Source organism: Acinonyx jubatus, chromosome A1, assembly GCF_027475565.1.
Source record: "Acinonyx jubatus isolate Ajub_Pintada_27869175 chromosome A1, VMU_Ajub_asm_v1.0, whole genome shotgun sequence".
Lineage (NCBI taxonomy): Eukaryota > Metazoa > Chordata > Mammalia > Carnivora > Felidae > Acinonyx > Acinonyx jubatus.
In genome coordinates, this window is record NC_069380.1 from 137,723,042 (window position 1) to 137,750,592 (window position 27,551).

At 41.9% G+C, this 27,551-nt stretch overlaps 1 protein-coding gene and 1 pseudogene across 1 annotated transcript in view; both read right to left on the minus strand.

Moving 5' to 3' along the window:
* The window catches only part of FAM169A (family with sequence similarity 169 member A), a 209,080-nt gene extending 185,317 nt beyond the window's left edge, over positions 1–23,763 (minus strand). Inside the window, exons 1-2 of the mRNA XM_053223942.1 lie at positions 23,651–23,763; positions 5,046–5,141 (exon numbers count right to left, since the gene is read on the minus strand). The gene's annotated coding sequence lies outside the window, so the exon portion shown is untranslated. The remainder of the gene's footprint in view (positions 1–5,045; positions 5,142–23,650) is intronic.
* LOC106974810 (60S ribosomal protein L10a-like) lies at positions 16,246–16,951 on the minus strand (annotated as a pseudogene).
* Positions 23,764–27,551: the final 3,788 nt, after the last annotated feature.

Consider the following 27,551-nt stretch of genomic DNA (forward strand, 5'->3'; position numbering starts at 1 on the left):
CATGAAACTGAAACTGTCAAGCCCCATGGAGAATTAGTTTAAGTACTGAGGGAGGAGAAAATATTTGACTTTCTTAATACGTATTTTTACTTAACTAAATTGTGGAGCAAGTCAAGATAAGACTACTTTCCTTTCATCCTGACACCTATACGTCACCCTTAGGACTTAAAATGTTGCTGTAAAAATAGTTGTTTTTCTGTGAAGTTAACAGCTAAGTGTCTGGGAGGCTGTGCTACTGACCCAAACTTGAGACACCAAGCATTTGTACGGAAAGATGCCTCCCTGGCCAAAGAAAGTGCCTCCTTTGCCTGCAAGTCAGCAAGTCAAGTTTGTAAAGGGCTCCATTGATCTGAAACTTCTCACTCTTACACCGTGACTGCTGGAAGGCATGCTGGTAACTAACAGGATCATCATTCTCTCTGGTCACCTGTGAGCTGAGCCAAGCAGCGTAAACAAAACGAGGGGCCCGTAGATGTGCTTTAAGAAATCGACTGGGGGGCGCCTGGGTGGCGCAGTCCGTTAAGCGTCCGACTTCAGCCAGGTCACGATCTCGCGCTCCGTGAGTTCGAGCCCCGCGTCGGGCTCTGGGCTGATGGCTCAGAGCCTGGAGCCTGTTTCCGATTCTGTGTCTCCCTCTCTCTCTGCCCCTTGCCCATTCATGCTCTGTCTCTCTCTGTCCCAAAAATAAATAAACGTTGAAAAAAAAATTAAAAAAAAAAAAGAAATCTACTGAGATGAACTGTGGAGTTACGAAAGTAGATACCGCTTGGATGAAACGCCTATTTGCCATTATGACTTAGTTAGAAGCAAATAACAGAAAATCTCATTATAGAGCCTTAAACAACTGGCAGTTTCATTGACCATTTCTCCTGGTTTGATACTTTAGAGCTTCAAAGAACTCTCTGAAGGTGAGAAGTAGACCTCCGAGAGTACCAGAATGTTATTCTGGCCCTCATGATACAGGGCTCTGTCAGCTATGGAGAGGTCAGAAAGAAGTTAAGTGTGAGAAAAAGCCTCTGTGGACCATGAGCAGGACAAAGAGGCTCCAGGACAGAGACAAAACTGATCCACTTTCTGTAGAGGATGTTATCGGTTGCTTCAGGGGTAAACCCTGTTAATTAATTATCCACCCCAAATCTTATGTCCCCTTCCCCTTCCTTCTACAATTCTTCTGGCGTGGCAGCCAACACATCTGATGACAAATCACTCCTAAATATAAACCAATCATGACAACACTATTTCCTGCTTCCTCAGACTCATTTGCAGATAAGAATGCCCGGGGACCTCATCTGAACCAATGGGTAAGTTTGCTAGGGGACTTCTGGGAAAAATATGTTGATTTAAAATGAAATGGACAAGCATGGCTGGCAAGAAATCCTCGGTTAAATGTAATGACAATGCTCAGTGATACAGTAACCATTTGTGATCATTACTAGGCCCCACGCATGAGGGAAAGCTTCCAGAGAAAGAGGAAGATTGTAGACACCCCCTTGCCCCTCAGGGACTTCTTTTTCTGGCTGAGATGGTGTAACAGGGATCAGATTTACCCTTCTACCTGAAGTGAACATAAAAGAGGACAAAATATATGAAATGACAGATTTCAAGACCCAGGGTCATCAGGCAATGAAAAACGTTGATGTATAAGAGGCCAGAAAAAAAGAATGTGAGCCCTATAGTTACCCCCAGAATTCTGCCTTGAAAGAGTTTCCAGGCTGTGGAGCAGGGAGGGGAAAACCAGGTAGAGCCCAGCAGACTCCTTGAGTGGAGGTGAGAGGGACAGAGTTGGAGGAGACCACAGCAGCTAGAGTTTGCAGGACAGAGAACCAGAGAAGAAAGAGCTGTATAAAGAGAAAAATCCAGAGATCTGCAGAGGGCCCTCCTTGAGTTTGAGCCAATTATTGATTAGGACAGGCATGTAAGAAAATTACCTAAGGCTGTGAAAAAGAACCACCTGAATGGATTATGGTATGTTGCCTGACCATAGGGAATTAAATTAGAAATCAATAACAGAAAGTTCTCTGGAAAATCCCAAAATATTTGGAAACGAAACACCTTTCTAAAAAAAATACGATCAAAGAAATCAAAAGGAAAATTAGAAAGTAGTTTGAACCGGAAAAAAAAAAAAAGAATACAACATATCGCATTTTATGGGATTCCACTAAAGCAGTACCTGGGGGAGGGGGGACATCATAACATTAAACATTTATATTAGCAAAGAAGAAACATCTTAAAATCAGTGGTCTCAAATCAGTGGTCCAAGTTTCCGTCTTAAAGAACTAGAAAAAGAATCAATGAAACCCAAAGTAAACAGGAGAGTGGAAATAATTAATACCAGGGTAGAAAACACTGAATTAGAGGAGATAGAGAGGGATAGGGAGAGGGAGAGGGAGAGGAAGAGGGAGAGGGAGAGGGAGAAGAGGGGGAGGAGGAGGGGGCGATGGGGAGGAGGAGGAGGGGAGGGGGAAGGGAGGGGGAAGGGAAGAGGCAGGGGCAGCAGCTGGTGATGGAGGAGGAGAAAGACCAATGAAACCAAAAGCCAGTTCTTTGGGAAGGTCAGTATGATTGATAAATCTTATTAGGGGAAAAAAAAAAAAGACAAATTACCAATGTTAGAAATGACCAAAGTATTATCACTATAGATTCTGTCGATATTAAAAAGATAGTAATAGGCTATAATGAATGCTTTTATGCCAATAAAATTGATACCTTAGGTGAAATGGAAAAATTCTTTGAAAGACAAATTATTAAACTCACACACACAAAGATAACCTGACTAGCCCTATTGAAGAAATTGAACTTGTAGGTAAACAATTTCCCATAAATAAGACTCTAGATCCAGATGGCTTCAATCGTAAATTCTACCAAACACTTAAGAAAGAAATAATATTAATCCTACAAAATATCTCCCCCCAAAATTAAACATGAGGAAAATATGTCCCAACTTATTCTATGAAGCCATCATTACCATTAGACTAAAACCAAAGACATTACAAGAAAACTAGAGCCAGAAATGAAAGACTGGTTTAGCATTTGAAAAAAAAAATCTATCAGCAACAATCTATCAATAATTCACTATATAAACAAACTAACAACTTAATAAAACAACTCTACATGATGATCTCAATAAATGAGGAAAAAAGTTAACAAAATTCAGCATTCCCTCCTGACATAAACTCTTAGCAAACCAGGAATAGAAGGAATTTTCCTAAACCCAATAAAAGACATTTGCAAAAATACACAGTTAATATCATTTTTAATAATGAAAGACTAAGAATAAGAACAAGACAAGGACGACTCAATACTTCTGTTCAACAATGCCCTTGAGGTCCCAGCCAGTGAAATCAGTCAAGAAAAAGAAATAAAAAGCACTCAGATTGGAAAGAAAGAAACAAAACTGTCCATTCACAGACAACATAATCTGTAGAAAAAAAAGCTACAAGAATGAGAGTTTGACAAGTTAGCAGGATACATGCATAACGTATAAAGATCAATTGTATTTTTGTATACTCGCAGTGGACAATCAGATATTTGAAATTAAAAAAAATTAGCATTTATTCATTTTTGAGAGACAGAGAGAGACAGAGTGCAAGCAGGGGAGGGGCAGAGAGAGAGGGAGACACAGAATCCAAAGTAGGCTCCAGGCTCTGAGCTGTCAGCACAGACCCCAACACAGGGCTCAAACCCACGAACCATGAGGTCATGACCTGAGCCAAAGTCGGATGCTTAACCAACTCAGCCAACCAGGCGCCCTGAGATATTTAAACATTTTAAAAGAATACTAATTACCATACATAAAATATATGAAAAACTTAAGGAAAAATCTAACAAAAAGGTACAACATCTGTATACTGAAAACATTACTGAAAGAAAATTTCCAATATACAAATAAATGGACAGATAAACTGTGCTCATGGGTCTGAAGACTCAATACAACAAATACCATTCCTCCTCAATTTATACATTCCATGAATCCTGGGGCACCTGGGTGTCTCCGTCAGTTAAGCGTCCGACTTCAGCTCAGGTCATGATCTCACGATTCGTGAGTTTAAGCCCTGCATCAGGCTCTGTGCTGACAGCTCAGAGCCTGGAGCCTGCTTCAGATTCTGTCTCTCCGTCTCTCTCTGCCCATCTCCCACTCGCACTGTCTCTGTCTCTCTCAAAAATAAATAAAACATTAAAATTTTTTTTTATAGATTCCATGAATCCCAATCAAAATCCCAGGAGGCTTTCTGGTAGATATTTGAGAATTCATATTATAATGCAAAGGACAAAAACTAGCCAACCATCTTTGAAAAAAATTATAGGACTTACCTTACCAATTTCAAAACTTCTTTATTATTAAGCTATAATAATTGAGACAGGGCGATACTGACACAAAACTAAACAAGTAGATGAAGGGAGTAGAATGGAGAGATCAGAAATAAGCTCAAACAACTTTTCACAAAATTACAAAAGCAATTCAGTAGAGGACAGTCTTTTCATCAAATGATGTTGTAACAACTGAATGTCCATCAGCAAAAAGAAAAAAAGTGAAGGCTGATCTAAACCTCAACTGCATACAAAATTTAACTCACTTGGCTTAAGTGTAACATCTAAAACTTGTTCTTAAAAAGCTTCTAGAAGAAAATGTAATCTTTGTGACTTTGGATTACACACAGATTTCTTAGATACACCACTAAAAGCATAATTCATAAAATAATTTATCAATTGAATTTTGTCAAAATAAACAACTTCTGCTTTTTCAAAGACACAGGCAGAAGAATGAATAGATAAACTGCACACTGGGAGAAAATATTTGCAAATCATATCTCTGATAAAAGACTTATTTCCAGAATAAAGAATCTTCAAAACTTGAAAAGAGGAAAACAAACAACCCAATAAAGAAAAGGACAAATTTTTGGATAGACACTTCACCAGGAAAATGTTCAGAAATAAACACATACAGGGGATACTTAACATCATTAGGGAAATGTAAATTAAAACCACAATGTGATACCATTATATGCTTATCAGAATGGCTATAGTGAAAAAAAAAATGACCATACCTGGTGTTCCCAAGGATAGAGAAGAACTGGAACTTTCTTACACTGCTGGTAGCAATGTAAAATGGTGGAATCACGTTGGAAACCGTTTGGCACTTTCTTTAAAAAAAGAAAAAAAATCTACTTATCAAATGATCCAGCCATTCTGCTCCTAGATATTTACTCAAGAGAAAAGGAAAATACATATCTGGACAGAGATTTTTACACAAATGTTCATGGCGACTTCATTTGTAATAGTCAAATTCTGGAACCAACTGAAAAAAAAAAGTCTGGAAACAATGTCAATACCCTTCAATGGGTAAACAATCTGTGATATATCCATACAGTAGAACACCACTCACTTTGTAATTAAAAGAGATAAATTACTGATACATGACACAACATGAATAATCTCAAAATAATTATACACAGTAAAAAAGTCAGGCAAAGAAGGGTATATACTATTGATTGCATTTATAAAAGTTTCTAGAAAATGCAAACTAATTTATAGTGACAGGATGTAGATCAGTGGTCACTTGAGGGGTGTGAGAAGAGACGAGAGGGAGGGACTAAAAAAGAGAATGAAGAAACTTTTGAGGGTAATGGGCATGTTCACTATCTTGAGTGTTGTGATGATTTCATGGGTATATACATGTGTCAAAATCCATTAAATGGTACAGTTTCATTAGTGGAGTTTATTGTAGGTCGACTAAACTTCTACAAAGCTATAAAAAAGAAAAAAGAAGATGCTATCCCTGACATTGTTGAGCCATTCGACCAATGATAGATAGCTATCTGTCTCCAAATTTTTGATTATGAAAAACAATGTAAAGAATTAAGCCATGGCAAGCCATTTTCCCCATATTCGCAGCTGGAAACAAAATTTGCTGCTACATCAACCCCAAACCGTGGCATACATATAAAGATTACAGAAAACTAAAGCTTGAAGGGACATTGCAGATTAGCCATGCAAAGCCTTCCCATGCTCCCCCATTAAAAACAAAAACAAAAAGGAAACAGAAAACTAGAGGGATTTGCCCAGATCTGTTGGAAGATCCAGAAGAGACTCACACTGTCTTGACTCCCAAAGTGGGGATCTTTCTAAGTACAACATACTGCGGTGTGCCATTTCAATTATTATTTTCTAAATTGTATTTTCTTAAAACAGCAAAGACAAAAAAAAGGCAGAGTGAAATTGAATGTGTACAAGCGGAATTAGCAAGAATGGTCGTATGTTTTATAAATGAGGTAACGGAGCCTTGAGGTATGGGAAAGAAAGGTGATATTTGCTCCTAGACTCACAAGGCAAACATTAACACTGGTCTCTTGAGGTAAGTAAAGGAAAATGACACCGCGTGCCCTAAACAATATCAAATGTAGAATTACTTCCAGGAGTCAACATCTGTCTCTGTTAGGTGTCCCTCTGAGCGTATGTGTGTGCCTGGAATAGCATCAGACATTTCAATCCTGATGTTTCCGAGGGTGTTCACATGTTAAAAGTGAAGTGTAAAAATTCAGTCATTCTGTGTTAGTTGACATTTTTTAAATGGCATATCTTTTTTGGTAATTTCACACTAAATTTGTTTCAGATTAGGCTTACTCATGAAGGGCTGAAAGTTTGTTTTATTCCTTAAACGGTCTCATCTTTGGGCCAAGGCCAAAACAATGAAAATTCTAGCTGAGGTAGAATAAGGAAATGAATATTTTGCCACGTTATGGGTGATGGAAAACCTTCCTGGCTCCATATGCTATCAATATCTTATGTGTCAAACCAAAGTTAGGAACACGGCTTTCATCTGTGCGGTTAACTTTATTTTTCTGGGCCACAGCACCAACGCACATACTTGATAGCACTGCCCAGCTGAGAAAGGCTGATCTCTACTATTCTTCCTTTGTAGGAAGAGTAACTCCAAATCCTGGCTCACCAGGGATGTTGGAAAGTCAAAGGGACTTGGGGAAAAGTTACCGAAATGACTGAATTTTGAAAAATACAAACGAACTGTGAAGCAAGATGAAAGGAATCGAAATCACTCAGCCTCAGTGACAAGTTAAGAGGATACTGAATCTCCACTGGGTATTATCTTCCAGCCTTCCTGTCCAAATTCTGCTGGAATTCGTCATGACGTTAATGACACCTTATGGTAGACACTGATATTTGCCTACCCAATATCCATTCCGGTCTCATCCCCATAAACAGAATCAAGGTCTTGTTTAGGATTGGCAGTGTGCCCACCCAGACTACCCTCCCACATTCCCTTGCAGCAAGGGGTACCCATGTGACACTCATTTGACCAATGAGAAACAAGCTAGGAGTTTCTGGCCGGCTTCTCCCCCTGTTCTCCTGCACCCCTCCCTCCAAGCCTTTTCTGTCACAGAGGCAGGAAGCCTGGAGGTACAGCAGCCATCTGGAGATAAAGGTAATGAGCATGAAGACGACGTACCAGGTAGCCAAGTGACTTTGTGAGACTCTCTGCCAGGAAGAATGCCCCTCAGGCATCTCAGTCACAGCATGCCCAAAAGGGAACCCAGTATCTGCTCTTAGAATTTTCCTGTTTTGGTAAATGCCATCACCAGGCATGCTGTCACTATCATCAAAAACTTGGAAGTCACCCTTGACCTACTCCCCTCACTCCCAAGTCCCTACAATTCTGCCAGCCAAACATTGCCCAACAGACTCCTTGTGCTCTCTTATTGTGGTGAAATGCACATAACACAATTTGCCATTTTAATGTATCGATTTGGTGGCATTTACTACATTGACAATGTTGTGCAAACATCGCTTCTATCTTGTTCTGGAATATCATCATCATCCCCTAAGAAAACCCCATGCCCTGTAAGCAGCACTTCCTATTCTCCCCTACTCCTGCCTCCTGGTAACCACTAATTTGCTTTCTGTGTCTATAAATTTGTCTATTCTGGATAGTTCATGTAATTGAAATCACACTACATGTGGCTTTTTGTGTCTCGCTTCTCTCACTCTGAGTAATGTTTTCAAGGTTTATCTGTGTTGCATCATACATTAGTATTTCATTCTCTCTTATGGCCAGAGTACCCATTGTGTAGCTAGATCACATTTCGTTTATCCACTCATGAGTTGAGCCGTGCCTGCTTTTTTCTACCTTTTGGCTATTGTGAATCGGGTTGCTATGCACATTTGGGTATGTTTTTGTTCGAGTACCTGTGTCCATTTCCTTGGGATGCCTGCAGGTGGAAATGCCAGGTCATATAATAAACTACATCGAACTTACTGAGGAACGGCCCCTATTTTTTAACAGTGGCTGGAAAATATTACATTCCCACCAGAAACTGGAGGGTTTCAATTTCTCCACATCTTCGCAACACTTGTTATTTTCTGTTTTGTTTTCCTCATAGTCACCCTAATAAGCGTGAAGTGATAATCTCACTGTGGTTTTGATTTATACCTCCCTAATGACTAATGACATTGAACATCTTTTAAGTGCTTGTTGGGCGTTTGTGTACCTTCCTTGGAGAGGCAATTGGCTTGTCTGGTGTACAACTGCTGAGGTAGAGTTCTTTATACATTAAATATTAGATCCCTAGCAGATATATGATTTCTGAATTTTTCCATTCTGTGGGTTGTCTTTTCATTCCCTTGGTAGTGCCCTTTGATGCACAAAATTTTTAAACTTTGATGAAGTCCAGTTTATCTATTTTTTCCTTTCATTGTTTGTACTTTTGGTGTCTTACATCCACCTTTGAGTCATTTAATACATTCACAGAGCAGGATGATATTTTACATACTTAAATCTGATTATCACTCCCCTCCTTAACACCTTCTATAGTCTTCCACTGCACTTAGGATAAAGCCCCAAATCCTCCCCATGGACTACAAGGCTCTGTATATATAATTTGGTCCCTGTCTTTCTCTTTACTTTTTTTTCAATATATGAAATTTATTGTCAAATTGGTTTCCATACAACACCCAGTGCTCATCCCAAAAGGTGCCTTCCTCAATACCCATCACCCACCCTCCCTCCCCCCCCCCGTCTTTCTCTTTAGTCTCATTGTTCCCCATTTCCCATCATCCTCTTTGCTCTCAGTTTCTCAGGTATGCCAGGCTCTCTTTAATCCCAGGACTTTTTTTTTTTAATGTTTATTTATTTTTCAGAGAGAGAGAGAGAACATGAGCAGGGAGGGGAATGGGGGGGAGACATAGAATTCGAAGTAGGCTCTGTGTTGACAGCAGAGAGCCCAACATTGGGGCTCAAACTCACAAGACACGAGATCATGAGCCAAAGTCAGAGGCTTAACCAAGTAAGCTACCCAGGTGCCCCTAATCCCAGGACTTTCTCCTGTCAGGAATGGTCTTCCTCACCTCCTCTGTATTTAGCTAATTCTAATTCAGCCTTCAGGTTAAGGATGTCACCTCCCTAGTGTCACCTCCCTTAAGTGTCACCGCCCTAGGCGTCTTGCTTAACCCCCAGCCTCAAACTTGTTCCAGCTCATGAGAGGTGCAGGTTTGCAACTAGATGTTAAGCAGGATCATTAGAAATTAAATTATATAAACACAGTCAAATGCATTATATTAAGAACAAACATGTGAAACATTACATCCTGATTATTTATTATGTTGTACTATTTTTTTAAATTTTTTTTAATCGTTTATTTATTTTTGAGACAGAGACAGAGCGTGAACAGGGGAGGGGCAGAGAGAGGGAGACACAGAATCCAAAACAGGCTCCAGGCTCTGAGCTGTCAGCACAGAGCCCGACGCGGGGCTCGAACTCACAGACCGTGAGATCACGACCTGAGCTGAAGTTGGACGCTTAACCGACCGAGACACCCAGGCACCCCTATTATGTTGTACTATTATCCATGCTCCTGAGGCCATCTACACCTGGCAGTACAATGTACTAGTCTCCTACCGTGTATCTCATCCCAACTCTGCCTTTGGTGGCAGGGACAGCCTGAAATCAGTCACGGTGGCAGCATTTACACAAAGGACACAAGGCAGGGTATTTTGGGGGTGGAGTAGGGGTAAGATTTACCAGCACAGCACCATCAGATCTCCCTCAGGTGCTGACATGGCATCCCAGACTTTGGCCTTTTCCACTCCTGTGATCTCTCAATTTATTATTGAAATAGCGGGTTTCCTGTTGGTGCTTCTTGTAAGGATGCCAACTCCACGAGGGAGGCAAAGCTGTACATGCCACCCCCTGTTGATCGCTGCACTCCCAGCACCCAGCACAGTCAACAGCGTACGATAAACACTTAATGATTTTGTTGACAGGTTGTCAATAAGGCCCAAGGAGCAAGCTCTAACCTTTTAAACACAGAGGGGTTGACAGCAGGGATTCATCTAGAAGAGTATAAAATTTTCCATTTCACGGACTGGGCTATCTTGAGGATGTACACACTGATGATCACTTAATTATGTTCTGAACTTGACCAGGCTTGAACATGGCCTTGAGGATTTTTTCATTAGAAGATAGTCAGTGATGGCCAACGATGCTTTTCACCTTGGTCCTCTATACAGACGTGCTGGTTTTCCCACCCTGTCTGTTGGTTTCCAGCTGCCTATCTCTGGCCTCTGCTCCATTCCACACGGCATTCTTCCTCATATGTTTTCAACATCTTCTTACAAGGACATCAGTCATACTGGATTAAGTAAGGGCCTACCCTTGTCCAGTGTGACCTTATCTAAACTAACTGCATCTGCACAGACCCTATTTTCAAATAATGTCACATTCTGAGGTACTGGGGCTTAGGTTTAACTGTTACTAGTAAAATACAACCATCTTGGCAAACAATTCTTTTTTTTTGTTTACTAAATTTTTTTAAAAAATTTTTATTTATTTTTGAGACAGAGAAAGACAGAGCATGAACGGTGGAGGGTCAGAGAGAGGGAGACACAGAATCGGAAGCAGGCTCCAGGCTGTGAGCTGTCAGCACAAAGCCCGATGCGGAGCTCAAACTCACAGAGTGTGAGATCATGACCTGAGCCGAAGTTGGCCGCTTAACCGACTGAGCCACCCAGGCGCCCGTTGGCAAACAATTCTGAAGGCACTGGGTCTGGAGCTTTGCAATCCAGGTTCATTTTATTTAGAGACTTAAGGAGAATCACACATCGTCAGGTCTGATCAGAAAAACCAGTATCATATGCCAGGCTAGCACTCGTACTTCCGAGAGGCCTATGTGGCTCTCACTGTAAGTTCCTGGGAAGCTAACGGAATTAAAAGTGATTGTCAGAGTTATATACTGATGTTTCTGAAAGGCTCTGGAAAGTCTCTGGTTAAATGTGGCAGACTAAACACTTGCTTCTATCTCCACCATCTCCTGAAATCCCCTCCAAAATGAGAGGGAAAAAAAGTGGGGGAGGAATAGCCATAAATCATAATTTCTAAGAAAATGGAATGGAGGTAACTAAGATATAACAACAACAACAACAACAACAACAACAACAACAAAAGGTGTGGGGAGTTGGAAAGAGAAATAACTGTTACCTGACTTATCAGACCAAAGGACACAGAAACCTAAGGCTGCAGTTGGGGAAGCCAGCAGGAAGGGAGTTAATTTCCCCCCGAAAGAACCCTGAAAAGCCATGGGAATCTGAGAGCGAGAGGCACAGAAGACGCTGAGAACTGGCAGATTGGTCGCAGTGAGGCAGGAGGGTCTCTCCTTGACCTGGCAGGAAACTGGAGATGGACTCTGTGAAGAAACTGAGTCACAGAGGGTGTGGTCTAGGGGACCCAAGACAGGGCTGGCAAACGTGTGTGTGTGGTGGGTTGGGGGCCTGTGTCTCACAACAAAAACTGGAGTCTGATCTCTCAACGGTGGCTTCCAACTTGGCCGCACATTGGAATCACCTGAGGAGCAAGGTAGGCTCCACTTCCAGAGCCGATGAAATTGCTCTGAGGTGCAGCCCAGCATCAGGAATTTTCAACATTCCCCAAGTGATTGTAATGTACAGCCAAGCCACAGAAATTCCACTTTAATGTAACCTACAGGCAACAGCTTCTTGTGTGTCATTCCTGATCTTTTCAAAGAACCAACTTTTAGTCCTACTGATATTCTCTATTCTTTGTCCATTTCCTACTTCACTCATTTGTCATCTTATTTCCTTTCCTCTCCTTTGCTTATTTTGGGTTTAATTTGCCCTTCTTCTTCTAGTTTCTTAAAGTGGAAACACGAAGCATGGGCTTTATGAAGACTTTTTTTTTTTTTTCTAAAAGTAGCATTTAATGCTATAAATTTCCCTTAAAGCACTGCTGTAGCCATGTCTCACAAATGTTACGTTGGGTTTTCTTTTTGATTGTGTTCCAAATATTTCTTAATTTCTCTTGTGATTTCTTCTTTGGCTTATGAATTATTGAGGCATATCCTTAGTTTCCAAGAATTTAATATTTTTTTTTCTGGACATCTTTCTGTTATTATGTTTAATTCTATTGTATAGAGAATAATTTTGATCCTTTTAAATTCATTGAGACTTGTTTCATGGCCCAGAATATGTGACACCCTGGGGCATCCTATGTTCGTTTGAAAAGAATGCGTCCTCAGTTGGGTGAAATGTTCTATAAAGGTCAATTAGGTCAAATCAGTTGTGAGTGTTATAAAACTGTCTATAGGCTGACTCATTTTTTGGTCTGTTTCATCTGTTCATTCTTGAGAAAGGAATATTAAATCTTCAACAATAACTTTAGCTTTGCCTAGAAATTTCTCCTTTCAATTCTAAAAGTTTTTGTTTCAAGTATTTTAAAGCTATGTTATTGTGTGCCTACACACTTGGAATTATTACGTCTTCTCGATGAATTGTCCCCTTTACCATTACGAAAAAGCTCTTTTTATCCCTGCTAATATTATTTGTTCCAAAGTATACTTTATCTGAATACAATTCAATATAAGCCTCTCTCTAGCTTTCTTATGATTAGTAATTGCACAGCATGTCTTTTTCAATTATTTTGCTTTTAGTCTATTTGCTTTTATACTTTAAGTCAGTTTCTTGTAGATAGGGTATAGATGGGTTGTTTTATAAGATCGTGAGATTCTTTTGATGGGAGGTCACAACAGAATGATGCTAGGATAACAGAAAGGCAGAACTGTGTTATTTACAGCTCCAAAGGGGAGCAGGCTGTCAGGCAGGGCCACACAGGGCTCTGCCCATAGGGGACAGAAAGCCTGAGCTGCAGGCAATAGTTTTTTTTTTTTTTTAATTATTTTTAATGTTTACTTATTTTTGAGAGAGAGAGAGAGAGAGAGAGAGAGAGAGAGAGAGAGAGAGAGAGGGCACAAGCGGGGGAGGAGCAGAGAGAGAGGAAGACACAGAATCCAAAGCAGGATTCAGGCTCTCAGCTGTCAGCACAGAGCCCGCCGCTGGGCTCGAACTCACAAACCGTGAGATCTTGACCTGAGCTGAAGCCGGAAGCTCAACCGACTGAGCCCTTAGGCGCCCCTGCAGGCAACATTTTAGATATGGTAAGTGGGGTAAGGTTAGCTAGGTTTCGTGGGGCCCCTTAAATAATATCAAGGGCTCCAGGGGCAGGGGGGCTGTACCTAGCTGTTTGGTACCTGACCCTGGTTAGTTAGGGCTGGTGCACAGTGGTGTGGGGTGTGACAGCCCTAATAAAGGAAGTTGTGGGAGTGCAGACTCCATCAGCGCTCAAGAAGGGGAACTCGCTGGCTTCCAGCCATGGACAAGATTGGATCAAGACAACAGTTCAAAAAAAAAAAAGTTGTTTTTTAAATCAAGTGTAATAATGTCTACTTTTAATTGGAGGGGTTAGATAATTTACATTTAATGTGATTATTATTTTGGTTAGGCTTAAGCCTATTACCTTGCCTTTTGTTTTCTATATTGCTATTTGTTCCTTTCCTCCCTTTTCCTGACTCTTTGTATTTATTTATTTTTAAATGTTTATTTATTTTTGAGAGAGAGAGAGAGAGCACTCACAAGCGGGGGAGGGGCAAAGAGAATGGATCTCAGAGGATTAGAAGCCTGCTCTGTGCTGGCAGCAAAGAGACCAATGAGGGGCTTGAACCCACGAAGAGATCATGACCTGAGCCGAAGTTGGGTGCTTAACTTAACCGAATAAGCCACCAGGCGCCCCGCCCCGCCTGCCTCTTTTTAAATTTGGTATATTTTATGATTCCACTTGATCCCTACCATTGATTTATTAGTTATATATCTTTTTGCTGCTCTTCATTTTTTCCCCCACATACTGTAGTTTATATTTTTTGTTATTGCTTTTCACTTTTAAATATTTGCCCTAGGGTTTCAGTCTATACCTTTAACTTATCACAGCCTCCATCCAAATAAAAGTATGTCTTAAGGACCTTGTAACAGAGAACATCCATTTCCTGAAAACCACCCATTCTTTGTGCTGTTTTTGTGATAAATTCTGCTTTACATATGTTTTAAACCCTGTAACACATTTCAATGTTTACAAACTTAAACAATTATCTTCTAAATAGTTTTTAAATAAGGAACAATGTTTTTTATGATTATCTACATATTTATAATTTCCAGCATGCTTCATTTTTTATGTAAATCCAAATTTCCATGTGGTGTAAATTTGCTTCTGCTTGAAGATTTTCCTTTAAGGTTGTGTGTGTGTGTGTGTGTGTGTGTGTGTGTGTGTGTGTGTGTTGCAGGTCTGCTGGCAGTTAATTCTCCCAGCTTTTTGATTGTTTGAAAAGCCTCTATTTTGCCTTCATTTTAAAAAGATTTTTTTGATAGATGTAAAATTCTAGATGGACCTTTGTGTTTTTGTTTTTGTTCAGGGCTTTCAAGATGTCACTTTAGTGTCTTGTGGATTGAAGTTTCTAAGGAGAAGTCTACTTTAATTTTTAACTTTGTCCTGTAATTTGCTTTTCCCTCTGGCCGTTTTGAAGATTTTCTCCTCATTATGGATTTCTGGCAATTTGTCATTTTCTGTCTGGTTTTTGTACTTGGATTTCCTCGAGTTTCTTAGCTCAGTGTGCTTGTAGTTTAATCAAATTTTGGACTTTTTGGGACACTGTGCTCAAAGATTTCTCCTGCTCCCTCTCCCTCCACTGCACGTATGTTATGCACCTTGAGGTTGTCCCAAACTTCACTGAGGCTCTGTTCAGGGGTTTCTTTTGTCTTTCAGTTCAGGTGGCTTGTATTGCTACATCCTTAAGTTCAGTGATCTTTTCCTCTGCACTAAATAGTTAATCTCACCCAGTACCTATTTCATTTCAGATATTTTTCACCTCTAAAAAGCTCCATTTGATTTTGTTAACCATTCATCTTTCTTCTCGTCACATCCATGTTTCCTCTTACATCCTTGAACATAAGAAGCACACTTATAATAGCTGTTTAACGTCCTTGCTGCTAATTTCATTTTCTCAATCGTTTCTTAGTTTGCTTTTAAAGGCTGCGTTTTCTCCTTCTTATGGGTCCCATTCTCCTGCTTCTTTATAGGGCTAGTGATTTTTGACTGGATGTGAAACACTGTGAATTTGTTATTACCAAATGCTGGGTTTATATTCCCTTAAAGAATATCAAACTTTTTCTGGCAGGCAGTTTAAGTTGCTTGTGGATTAGTTCGATCCATTTGAAGTTTGTTTTGCAGCTCTTTTAAGGGCGGTCTAGAGAACCCACTAGCTTAAAGCCAATAGAATCCCACCTTTAAGGCACAGCCCTTCTGGTCTCTACTGAATGCCCAGGTATTCCGCGAGACCTTTCCACCCTGACTGGCGGGAACTTAAGTGTTTTTCAGACCTATGTGAGATTTAAAATCTGTTTATGTCATGGCTCCCTGTCAGTTATTCTTTTCTCGAAAAACGTTGTTGTCCACACTAGTGAAACTCTACCATGGGCATAAGCAGATTAGTATTTAGCCTAAACCTCAAGAGAGACCATATGCAGATTTCTGGAGGTCCAACTTCTGCCTTTTAAGTACTCTGCCCTGAAAAGTTTAGCCACCTTGCCCTCTCTAAATTCCATTCTCTAGTTAGGCTTCTTTTTTGTACCATGGTCTGAGCATTTCTTCCCGGCAGAAAGCCTAGGTGATAGTAAAGCTCACCTCATTTTTCTCCTTTTCTCAGTTTTGTGCTGCGTGTCGTCCAAGTCTGAAAACTGTTTTTTCCTATGTGGTTTCCAGTTTTCTAGCTGTTTATGGTGGGAAGATACTTCCGGATTATCTTATCAATAGGAGCACAAGTAAGTACCCCGCTCTTTTTCTTTTCCTTTTTTTCTTTTCTCTTTTCTTTCTTTTTTCTTTTCTTTTCTTTCCTTTCCTTCTTTCTTTTCTTTCCTTTCCTTCCTTTTCTTTTCTTTTAGCACTAGGGCTTATTAAGCTGTGCCTTAGTACAGACACTAGGGCTTGCCCGTGGTGTTCTTCATGTATAAAGCCTGGACATCCTGCCAATTCTTCTTGAGAAATTACATGAGGAGATGACAGCTAAGTGGATGCTGTACACAACTTCATTATCTGTCATCTTTACACGGTCAACGGCCACTACCAGACAGAGCACCTTCTTCATCTGGAATGTGATTACAGACTCCACTTCATCCACTGTGGCCACCATATTCTCATTGTGGGTCAGTCAGAAAGGGAACTTGCCCGCCTTTTAAAGGCCTGGGCCCAGGGTTCATGAGAGCTGCTTCAAGAGAGATGCTGAAGCAAAAAATAAGGCATCATATTTCTTGGCTAGCTTCTTGATCAATTTCTTATTTTTGTTGAGTTTCTTTAGTGCCTCAGTGTCTATGTGGGGAATATCCACCCCCTTGGCCTCATCACAATGCTGCTGGTCCCCTCAAAATACATATGGAGAATTTGGGGTGGGGAGTGGACCCAAGCCTGATGGTGCCCCAGAAGTGTTCGTCCTTCTGAGTGTCACAGCTCTTCAGGCTGACCTGCAGCTCCGCCATCTCCCGACAATTCAGCGCTCACAGTAGTTCCCACGCAGGACCTCCCACAGGTGTCTTGGGAGACTTTGCTGCTCATGGTGTGGAAAGCCACTATAACCAAAAAAAGAGAGCAAATTCCCCACTCTTAAATTTCAGTTTCTGGCAGCAGATTACCTGATTATCTGAGGACTCCCTCAGTAAGAAACACAGACACTAAAAGAGGAAGAGGGACCAAAGAAAACAGATAATGCCAAGATCAAAGTATTTTTTTTAATGTTTATTTTATTTCTGGGGGGGAGGGGCAGAGACAGACACAGAATCCAAAGCAGGCTCCAGGCTCTCAGCTGTCAGCACAGAGCCCGACGTGACACTCAAACTTACAAACCCGTGAGATCATGACCCGAGCCGAAGTCAGATGCTTAACCGACTGGGCCACCCCAAAGAACAAAGTATTTTAAGAATTTATAATTAAAACCCTAAAAGGGACCCAGGAAGATACCACATCACTGAAATCAGAGAATGCTGTGAAAATTTTTTCTAATTCAGGGAATAGGAAAGTTTTGAAATTAAAAATATGCTAGCAGGAGCTAAAATTTCAGCAGAAAGTATGAAAGGTACAACTGAGGAAGTTTTTTAGGCAGTTGAACAAAACGACAAGGAGAAAGAAAATACAAGAGAAGAGACAAAATCATTACAGGACTGATCAAGAGATTCCAAATTGTCAATTGAAAGGATCTTTAGAAAAAGAGCATAGAAAAAAAATGGAGGACAGGAGATTACAGAAAAAGGAACAGAAAATTTCCCAAATCGCAGTGTGAACCTCTAGATTTAAAAGAGCCAGTGACTGACCAGCTCAATGGATTAAAAAAAAGAAAAAGGATCCTTACCAGGTAAATATGACAAAATATCAGGACGCCTCAACAAATGAGATGCTCTCAAAAGCAGACAAGTGGTCAGAAATTAGAGCGGCACAGAGACACAAGAGATGAGAGGGTAATGGGCTAGTGCCTACGACTTCTAAGAGGACGTGATGGCCATCGGGAGATTTATACCCTGACCAATTATCACGTGAATTTAAGGGCCTAATAAAAATATTTTCAAACAGGCAAGGCAACCGAAATTTGACTTTCTATACATTCATTCTCACGACGGAACAGAAGGATGTACTCCATCAATCACAGTGAAAACCCAGGGGAAGATACAGGGTCCAGAAAATGAAGCATTTCCAACAAGAGATTGTGGGAAGCCCCTGGAAAGTTCTGGAGGGAAATTCCAGGGTTACAGCTGTGTAGCCAGCCCAGAGGACAAATAGCATAGGCCTGAGCAGGACAATGGCAAGGGCATATGCAGAAAAGCAGACAAGGGGACCTGACTATTGACTTGATGTGACTGTATTGCTAAGACTTTTTGTTTAGTGTGTTATTTAGAATTACGAAGGCAAATAGAAAACATTGCAAAGATTTAAAAATGGTTGCTCTACAATGTGGATGGAACTGGAGAGTGTTATGCTGAGTGAAATAAGTCATACAGAGAAAGACAGATACCATATGTTTTCACTCTTACGTGGATCCTGTTAAAAACTTAATAGAATACCATGGGGGAGGGAAAGAAAAAAAAAGGGGGTTAGAGAGGGAGGGAGCCAAAACATAAGAGACTCTTAAAAACAGAACTAAATGAGGGTTGATGGGGGTGGGAGGGAGAGGAGGGTGGGTGATGGGCATTGAGGAGGGCACCTGTTGGGATGAGCACTGGGTGTTGTATGGAAACCAATTTGACAATAAATTTCATATTAAAAAAATAAATAAATAATAAAAATGGTTGCTCTGCGTAGTAGGTATTGGAGATCCCAAGGGCCTCAGGGAGTGACTGTCAGTTTTTGTTTTAACCCAGTACTTCTGTTTAATTTTTAAAAACTTTTCATTTATTACTTTGATAAGTAAAAATAATAATAAAAGGGTAAGAGGCCCAGAAACAAAAATACACAAACACTAGACCCATTCCTGGTACAACTTCTTGGCTGCTCCCCCAAGGACGTGTGACTGTGGCAAGTGGTCAGGTCACCCCAGTGGGGTGGGGTCAGCTCAGGGCCAAAGTGTGGTCTTCCAGCCCTGGAGACGCAGCCCTAATATCCGGCCAGGAAAGCTAGAGCCCTGGACAACTGGAGTTCCCACTGTGAATTTATTTTTAATTTATTTTTTTAAGTTTATTTAGTTTTGAGAGAGACAAAGACACCATGAGTGGGAAAGAGGCGGGGGGGGGGGGAGGGGGAGAGGGAGGGAGAGAGAGAGAGAGAGAGAGAGAGAGAGAGAGAAAATCTCAAGCAAGTTCCTCACTGTCAGGACAGAGCTTGACACAGGGCTCAAACCCACAAAACCGTGGGATTGTGATCTGAGCGGAAACCAAGAGTCAGACACTTAACTGATCGAGTCACCCAGGTGCCCCCACCCAGTGTAAATTTATAAGGGACTGCACCAGAGGGCCAATTTAGTGAGACACAGAATCGTGAAGGCTGACTGGAAATTCACATGAACAAGTCGACACATTCTCTCCTTAACAGAGAAACAAACTCAAGAAGTCTACATTCAGAAGGTGGCTTGATAAAGAGGGAATCAAAGTGTAGGGAGTCATATAGTTCTCAGAAATACTGTAAATACTTAAATAAGATATACGATTAAAATAGCCTGGTGAGTCACCTGCTCCTTTAATAGTTATCAAAGATCAACAAACTTTCTCTGTAAAGAGCTAGATATTCAAAGTTTCCACTTCACAGGCTGTCCCTGTCATAACTGGTCAACTCAGCTGTTACAGCTGGTCCTAAGTTTTATCTGACCTGGTGTTATAGATAGCGTGTTCTGCCTTTTCATTCAAGTCCTATTTTTGTTTCTGTTCCAAGAAAAATAATAGCAGAATTTGCACCAGTGGATTTTCTAGAACAGGTTGGTTAATGGCTAAGATGTCTGGAAGCATCTATGCATTTTGGCTTGTCATTAAGATTCCATTTCATGAAAGAATGTTTCATGAGATTCTTACATACAAGGACAATTTAAGGTTGATTCTCTGAACTTACAGATGCTCTTAAAAAAGTTGAAGAGGTTTTCTTACAGCTTGGCTATCTGACCAGCTCTGCTTTTTGTGTTCATTTGTTTTCACCACAATTAAAAACCACAGCAATTACTCAAATGCAAAGAACTGAAACAGCAAGAATTATCGTTTGACTCTTAGAAAGTGAACACTTTGCTTTCCAGTTGCTACATTCTGGCTTATTTAGTCTGCTGAGAGCAAAAGGGCAAAATAAGCACTGTTTTCCAAGAGTTACGTCAGTTCAGATGACAAACAGCAATTGTAGGTTCAGCCACAGAAAACTCAGAATTTTAGTCATTCAGCACCTGTTTACTAGGTGTTTACTGTGTACCTGGTACACACACAGAACAGAGTGCTGAATGAAACACCTTGGTCCCTGGCTTTTTGGAACTTAAGTCTAGTGGGGGGAGACATAGGTTTAAAAAAGAATAAACACTTGGCATAACATCCTCCAGTTCCATCCACGTAGTTGCAAATGGCAAGATTTCATTCTTTTTCATTGCCGAGTAGTATCCATTGTAGATATATACCACATCCTTTTTATCCATTCGTCAGTTGATGGACATTTGGGCTCTTTCTGTAATTTGGCTATTGTTGATAGTGCTGCTATAAACATTGGGGTGCATGTGCCCCTTCAAATCAGCATTCCTATATTCTTTGGATAAATTCCTAGTAGTGCAATTGCTGGGTCACAGGGTAGTTCTATTTTTAATTTTTTGAGGAACCTGCACACTGAAGAAAGACAGCACATGATTTCACTCATATGTGGAAACTGAGAAACTTAACAGATGATCATAGGGGAAGGGAATGAAAAAGAGGATGAAAACAGGGCGGTAAACCATAAGAGACTCTTAAATACAGAGAACAAATTGAGGGTTGATGGTTGTGGGGAAAATGGGTGATGGGCATTAAGGAGGACTCTTGGGATGAGCACTGGGTGTTGTATTTAAGTGATGAATCACTGGGTTCTTCTCCTGAAGCGAAGACTACACTGTATGTTAACAAACTTGAGAATAAATAAATAAATGAATAAAATACAAAAGAAAAACACTTGTAATTAAAAATTGTGATAATGGCCATATAGGAAAAGTGAATAGAGGAGAATATCATTTAGACTGTGGTATCTAAGGAGATTCTCTCTTTAGTATCTGAGGTATCTGAGGAGGACTCGTTGGAGACGTATTATTTGATCTGGGACTTACAAGTTATGAATAGGAATTTCCAGGCATCTGTACCTGCATGACAAACCACCCCATACCTAGTGGCACAGAAGACTCTTTTGTGCTCAAAAATAGGTTAGGATTTCAAACAGGGCATGGTGGTAACAGCTTATTTCTGCTCAACTTGTAGGGTCTTAAGTGGGAAAATGGGAATGCCTGGGAGCAATTCCAATAGCCAGGGACTAGCATCATCTCTCGGCTGCCTCACGCACATGGCTGTTGCCGCATTGGGCTGGATGGTGCTTCCAAAGACATAGATGCCCAAGTTCTAGTGTCACTACCTGTGAATAGGACCTGATTTGGAAAATGGATCTTTGTAGGTGTGATCAAGTTGGGGATCTCAAGATGAGATCCCTCTGGCTTTAGGGTGGGCCCTAAAGCCCATAACCAGGGTCCTCCTAAGAGACAGCAGAGAGAGAGTGGAGAATAGCAGGGGCGCAGGGGAGAAGGGAAAAGGAAGGAGGAGGCAGAGACTACAGGGATGCATGTACAAGCCCACGAGTGGCAAGGATGGCTGGCTACCACCAGAAACTTGGAGAGAGGAGCGGGTCAGATCCTCCCTCAGAGACCCCAGAATGGGGGGGCAACACCAGCTGACCCCTTGCTTTCAGACTTGTGGCAGATTTCAGAATTGCCAGACAATGACTTTCTGTTGCTTCAAACCACCAAGTCTGTGGTCATGTTATTACGACGGCCACAGGAAACTAGGACAGGTGCCTAGGCTGGGATGACTCAAGGATGCAGCAGCCACAGGTGGCCTCTTTATGTGGCCTTGGCTCCTCACAGTGTGGCAGCAAGGTTCTGAGACAGAGCTTCCTGAAAGCAAGGGACCCAAGAACACAACCTTCAAGAGACCAGGGCAGAGGCTTTCCTTGCCTGGCCTGGGAAGTCACACTGCAATCACCCAGATCAGAGGAGAGGTGACACAGGCTCCATGTCTCAATTGTAGAATTTGTGACCATCCCCTAAAATCGCCTCGAGGACTCAGCCATTTCTAGTAGGGAGCAGAGTGAACAAGATCCGTACTGTCCATGCCGGCAGCTGCAGGCCCCACGCGGCTATTTACACGTGAACTAACCGCCTCTGAAGTACTCCTTTGCCACACGTGGCTAGAGATGACCAAGTTTGACAGTGCAGACAGAGAACATTCCCATCACCGGACAGAGGTCTAGTGGACAGTACTGCTCCAGACTGAGGTAACACTATGGGCCAAGTCTAGGAGCTAGAAAATAAATGGCCTGGAAAGTGGAATGGAGAAAACTGGCTTTAAGGACAGGTGTTTGGGCTGGTTTTTGTTGCTGTATGCCCAGCATCTGGGGCAATTTTGTTTTGTGGAATGAAAGGATGGGTACATAAGGCTTAAGTATACCATGTGTCACGCTAGAGAAAAATGCCCCAGAGTAGATTGGAGAAGTAGACAGGGGTCAAATCACACAGGGCCTTTCTGAACACTTTATGGAGTGTGTATTGTAAGTAAAATAGAACTTGCAAAATATGTTGTTTCTTATTTTGAATATTTATGACAGGCCTAAAAAAGAAATACATTTATTGTGGCTAGTTGGTTTATTTGTTAGTAAAAAAGGCAAGAGACAGAAATCCAGAAATAACAAAGGTTTAACCAAATTAGAAATCTATTTATCTCCGTTTATAGAAATGTAGGCTGCTATGGCAACTCCAGAATCATCAGGAACCCAGGCTCGTGGTGGAAATTTCCCCCTTATTCTCTAGGATGTCTACTTGGGTCCAGACAGGAGAAAGAGAAAAGGGGAGAGGGAGAGCTTCTGACCTTCATATCCCAGATCATCTCACCTCCAGATCCTTAACTTCATTATGTCTGCAAAAACCCTCCCTCCAAATAAGGTCATATATACAGTTATGGGGTAGAGGTCTTGGACATCTGCTCAATTCAAGGACACTTCTCAGGAAGTTGCTTGTAAAACTTTCACTATATCCCTTTGACCGGTACTTTATTGTATGACCACACGTACCTTGCAAGGGAGGCCAGGAAGCATAATATTTATCCTGGGAAACATGTACTGAGCTAGCAAGGGGAGTTCTATTACTACAGAAGAAGCAGAGATAAGACATGAGAGGCACCAACTATCAATCTCTGGCATAAATGTATGCACATGTGCATTTCCATTAGACCATGAACTCCTGGAGAATGAGTCGGTCTAATTCAACCCCGATCCCCAGCACAAAGCACCGTGCTCACCATGCAGTAACTCATCATTGATGGTGTGCTGAACTGCATGCTTTTCAATTTCAAGGTTCTTAAATTCCAACATCTTTTTCAGAAAGATTTATTTCCTAGAAGCCACGTTCCCCACCCCCCACCCTTACTTGCTGAAGCGTGAGGGGACTTTTCTCCAGGCTTCACCCTGAGAATCTGATAAGGCTCCCAGACATTAACAGAAGTGTAGGGTTCCCCTAAAATTCCTCCCCACCCCTATCTCACGACTTTGAACTCTCACCCCTAGCAATGTGCCACTTACAGTTGAAGTAATCCCTCTGGTGCTGGCTCCAGCTGTGAGCTTGTGCTCCTGGTCAGGAAGTTGCCTGTCTCTCCAAGTCTCAGGGTGATGGTGGGCCCTGGGAAATCCGTTCTCTGAGGGATCCAAATATAGTTGTTGATTTTCAGTTTGTTCTTCTTCTTTTTTTTTTTTTTTTTAACTGCAATGGTTCGGAAGAGGAGAGGTTGGTAGGGGGACAACATGAGAGAAGGAAAAGGTGAGGGTCAGTGAGGAGAGGCAGGAAGCACAGGAAATAAAGACGCTCACAAGCCAGGAGCTCCACCTTCCCGTAGCCCCCGCCCCCTTCTTCCATCCGGCCAGGTGTGCCCCCCACTGGCCACCCAATTCCTGCTGCCACTTCAGCCTCCGAACACTTTTCAACTCTGATTGGTCATTAGAATCCCCTGGAGGGCTTTGATAGCACCCTGCACCTCGGTCTCCCCTAATTAGAAACACTTCCGGGGCTTCTAATGTGTAACTGGTGTTGAGAACCAGCGGTCTAGATTCTTGCTCCTCTGAGGATGGCCCACGGACAAGCACCATCGGCATCAATTGGGAGCTTGTCAGAAAGGCAGCGTTTCAGGCCCTACCCCAGACCTACCGAGTCAGAGTCTGCCTTTTAACAAGATCCACAGGTGATTTCTATGCACATTCAAGTCCGAGGAGCTTTGAGGAGGTGACCCTCCTATAACCCCAATTATGGCTGTCTTTATGAAGAGGACAGCTCTCTGAGAAGTGCTATGTGAGCCGGGCGTCCTACGGAACACATGGTCCGTGGAAAAGTCTGACGCAGCCAGTGTAGACGGCATGTCTGCTGTCATTCCCCAAGCATAATATATTTGAAATAAAGAGAATTACATCCTCCAAAGGGAAAGGGGCTTGGGCCCTTTAGTCTAAAACACCAATACGGGGTTCATCAACTTCAGGGGCCACCAGAGGAAACACCGCTCTAATTCAATTAATTGAATAGGTTATAATTGAAGAATTGGGGTTAACTTGGAGGCTGGGGTTGGAAGCAGGCATAAGACACTTTGGCGTAAAAACAGGGTCAGGCATGAGGCCAAGAGAATGACATTGAGATTAAGGAAGTAAGAGCAGGAAGATCACAGGTCAAGTCAGCTCGGGGGTGAGGGGAGCACCACAGAGAGGGCTGGTGGCCTCCAGCAGAGTGACGAGGCACAAGAAAGGCAACGATGACCCTCAGGACCCAGGGTCTCCAAGCCCCACGGATGCGTCCCTCAACCCTGGCTTCCTGTTTACATCCATAAGCTCTGGTTGCCTCCTTCCCTACAAGATCTCAGCACCGTGTGGAGTAAAATAACCACAGGCATGTGTCTGGTACTTTCCTGCTCACCGGGACTGGTGCATAAAGCACAGGTGTTATCAAGTGGCTAAGAGCGTGGCCTCGGCAGCCACAAAGCCTCAATTCCAACCTCAGCTCTACCATTTACCACCTGGTGACCTTGGACAAGTCAGCTGACCTCCTCGGGGTACTTCGTCGTCTACAAAATAAAGATGATATAGGCAACCACTCATAATGGTAAAAGCAGAAGGATTGGAAGCAAAGAGTATCATGCTTGGCACAGGGATATACACACACATATGATATATTATTTACACTGAGACCTGATTCTTTTGGCTTTTTTTGTCTGAAGATTGTTCACCATTCCGTGTTACCTGTTAGGTTCCTTTGAGAGTACTAAATGAGAATTACAACACTTAAAAAGTTCTTTGCTTTCTTTCTCTCTTTCTTTTCTTCCTTCCTTCCTTATTTTAGAGAGAGAGAGAGAACTCTAGCAGGGGAGAGGGGCAGAGGGAGAGAGAGAATCGTAAGCAGGCTCCACACTCAGTGCTGAGTCCAAAGCAGGGCTCGATCCTACAACCATGAGATCATGACCTGAGCTGAAATCAAGAGTTCGATGACTGAGCCACCCGGGTGCCTCAAAAAGTTATTTTATTTATTTATTTATTTTTTTCTGTGAAAAATATTTGGTGTTTCGCAGTCCTCCCTCACCCAAGAATCCCTATTAAATTCTAACTGTAACTCCATTACATTTAAAAGTTGATTTTGTATCCTCATTTTAAGGGTGGAAAACTGAAGTTCAGTGGGGCAAGTTCTTCCCCCAACAAAATTCACTTGGTCCAAAGAGGCAGTTCTGGGACTAGAACACAGATTTTCTGGTTCTTAAATCAGTGTCCTCTCCACCAAAACAGCTTCCCAAATTTTAATATGCATAAAACCACCTGGGACTCTCATTAAATGCAGATTCTGATTCAGTAAGTCTGGGGTAAGGCCCAAATTCAGCATTTCTTCTTTTTTTAAAAAAATATTTATTTATTTATTTTTGGGAGAGCGCAAGCCGGGGAGGCGCAGAGAGAGGGGGACAGAGGATCTGAACTGGGCTCTGAGCTGTCAGCACAGAGCCCAACGAGGGGTTGGAACTCATGAGCTGTGAGATCATGACCTGAGCAGAAGTCAGATGCTCAACCAACTGAGCCACCCAGGCACCCCCAAATTCAGCATTTCTAATAAGCACCCAAGGGATGCTAATGCTTCCGTCTAAAGATGAGATTGAGTAGCAAGGGCATTGTATCTTTCAATCCATATAGTTCTGACGTGGCTGCTACGTATTAGTTGTTAGGTCTTGGGTGCCCCTGCTTAGAAGAAACAGTCACTGAAAAGAAAACTTCTTTCTTAGCTTGGGCTGCCTTGCTTCTGTCTTTCCTAAGGATATCAGAGCAACTGCCTTGTTCCTGAAGTCCCCAACTGTGTCATTCGTCACAAGAGGATTCACAAAGCTGATCTTGTGGTGCCGGCCCATTCTTCGCTCTTGGGAAGAAACCTTGGTGGTGGTGATGTCCAGGCCTTCATAAACCTGAACGGAATCGGCACGGACGATTTCGCCACAGAGGGGTCGGCCTAGCTACAACGTCAGGGGGTTTCCCGGTACCCGTGGCCCCAAGAATCACTACAAGACGCAGTGTCCTTGGCAGGCCTCCTAAGCCCAGAGCCCACGGAAACAGCCACCACCGCCCCCATCTTGAAGATCTCTCCAAAGAATAACTTTTAACAAATTAATGTGCAGACCTTGTCTGGATCCTGATTGCAACATGGTGGCTACAAAGACGTAGCTGGTAAATTTTGCAAATGGACTCAGTGTTACATATTAAAGAATTGTTAATTTTGTTAGGTGGGGTAATGACCTGGTAGTTATGTTAAAAAAAAAAAAAAAAAAAAAAAGAGTCCTTAACACTTAGATTCATATGGAAGTATCAGGTAAGACCGTCAAACACTGCCAACACTTGCCCGCCTTTGACCTATAAAGCAGCAATTGCAAATACCTCAAACATGGACAGAACAGGAGTGTGTCCGGCACTTTCCTGCTCACGAGGACCAGAGCATAAAGCACAGGCAGGCTGCATATCGCTAAGGGAAGTGTTACGATGTCTGGGATTTTCTTTTAAAAATATTTCTGGGGAAAACAGGGTGGAGGGATAGGCAGATGGAACAAGATGGTCACAATGTTAGTAAATGTGAGTCTGGGTAATGAGCATTTATCATGCCATTCTCTCTACTTTTGTGTTGGTTCGAAATTTCCCATAGTAAAATTATTTTACAGTTTTGTTTGGTGGCATTCAACTGTATATTCTTATTCTTTACGCCTACAGCTGAAAGAAACTCAAACCGGTCTTGTTTAAACAAACAAAAGGAAGGCTTTACTTGGGCTAACTGACCAGAGGGCAGGCTGGAGCTGGTCTCAAGAAAGATGGGATTTAGCACCTTCGTTACTTTTGAGGATCCTTTCTCTCCTCTATTTCTTCTCTGTTCCTTGTGGCACATTGACTTCATTGGCTGATACAAACTTGTCCAGGTGGGGTTCGG